Here is a 2092-nt window from a genome sequence, read left to right as displayed (position 1 = left end):
CCTGACCATACAGAGCGACCTAACAAACACAATCGCTGCATTGACGAGTTTTTCAGTGGTCAATTAGCGGGACGACACTCTCACTTACGAATACTCATATTCTACCTCAGTGTATCTGAAACAGACCGTTTCTGTATGTATTCCATTCGCTTTTATCCCTCTTTCTCGTAAAGCGGCGAAGTAGAAGCAAAGTGTTTGGGGGCTTATTAGGTCTCCGGAGCAAAGCTACTGCTCGAAATTATGTGCCAGACTTCCATCCGGAGGAAGTGTGCCTTAGGCAGTTCGTAGTCTATCTCTCTGTACCGTTGGTTCCTACTTGCTTGAACGCTCTGTCTTTCGAGCCTGGACACGAGGCGCGCCGAACTGGCCAATACGTCAAATGGTCATGGAGTCAGACAAACGGACGGACGGACAAAGCTGCACATTTGTTTGAGAGCGTGGCTGTTTGTTGGTGAATCATGGCTGGGTTTGGGACTGCAGGCATCTTTAGCTGGGGATTACGACGACCTACACAGGGGTCTCCAGCAATGGTGGAGGCGATTATTGCAACATGCGAGATTGGATTGTCTCCCGACGTAGCGGAAACGAAAGTTCCGATCATCCGTCATATTTCTTCACCCAGCCGGATCGTATCGATTAGCTAAATAGCTACCAGATGGTATCCGATCGAAAAACCACCAGCCGGTTAACTGCATAAATGATTGAGGACTTACATCCTAGATGGACGCATATTATGGGTCCATATGGTAGAAAAAGGGGGATTGTTGTTCCTTTTTATTATTGATAGAGTGCACATTGTGTTTTGTTTGATAATGGTTTAGACTACGCGACAAAACGGTAACGAATAAATCAATTTCAAAATAGCACCAGCAGCAGTGATGCTTAGTACCAGAGCCAGCCATAAAACCCGGAATATTTATTTCAGATAGGTTGCTAAGTTCTTTGTCATTCTATGAATTCGTTATCAGATCAACTTTTTCCATACTTTACGACAACATATAAGAGTTGTTTTCTTTTTGAAACGTTTGCATAGATTTTTGAGATTTTTTTTTCCAGATTTTGTTACGGATATTTATATTTTGCATACACTTATCGCTGTTCCTTCTCCTCGTTTGAGACAAAAGCCACCCTTCACCAGTCTACTATATATGAAGGATAGAAAATCAGCCAAAAAAAATATAGCTGTAAAATAAAATTTTTACATTGAAGCATGCCGATGTTTTTCATGTCCTCGACAACTGTTCAACTGTTGGACAAAGTATGGAATGAAGTGTTTTTTCCCATCACCTTTATCAACTGTCCTAGCAAGCTAACGATGTCATCTCTCGCTCGGTATATTAAGTTGTACACTATCTATAGGAAAATAGGATATTGATTCGTGATGATGATTGAGAACAAAACAGGCAATAGTTTCACAGAATAAGGCTAATATTCGATACCATTTTGTAGCACAATAAATTTATTCATTCGATCTTATTGTTAAGAAAATAACTATTAAATCGTCTTCTTCTAGAAGTTCTAGCCATAGCAGCTATTTCACTACGGAAGAGTGTCTAACATTTAATAAAGCTATTTCAATCCGCAAGCACCGTTAGCAACGGCACACAGATCGTAGTTGGCCGAAGGACTCAAGGTCTTTGTCCTTGAAACTGGTGCAGCACCTTTTGACAGTGAGTTTAGTAAATACCAAGCGCTAAGACAGACGGTTATTTTTGTCGGATGTCAGTGCTATGTTTTTCCTTAATAGAAATAAATAACCATTGAATACCGGGGATTCTCGTCAAGGTTGTCTATGTTCTTCCGAGCACAATTGTCTTCGCATCATCTATGACAAAGACAACGAGCCAAGTCAGCAACATTGGCGCGTATTTAAATGGGGGTTTAGTAATGCTACGAGCAGAATCCATGATGATTTTTTGAACTTATTATGAGCTCACTCGACGCCTTACAAGCATTAAACTCGTTTTTGAGGTCCAACGAGTAACTCCAAAGGTTAACGCCATATAAAAGAGTCAATAATAAGAGAGAAAAAAAATATCCTATCCATCAAAAAACAGAGTATCAGTTTCTGTTCGTTCAAGACATACGGATA

Source organism: Varroa destructor, unplaced genomic scaffold (assembly GCF_002443255.2).
Source record: "Varroa destructor unplaced genomic scaffold, Vdes_3.0 BEIS01000004.1, whole genome shotgun sequence".
NCBI classification, from domain to species: Eukaryota; Metazoa; Arthropoda; class Arachnida; order Mesostigmata; family Varroidae; genus Varroa; species Varroa destructor.
Note: the sequence above shows the minus strand (reverse complement) of the source record.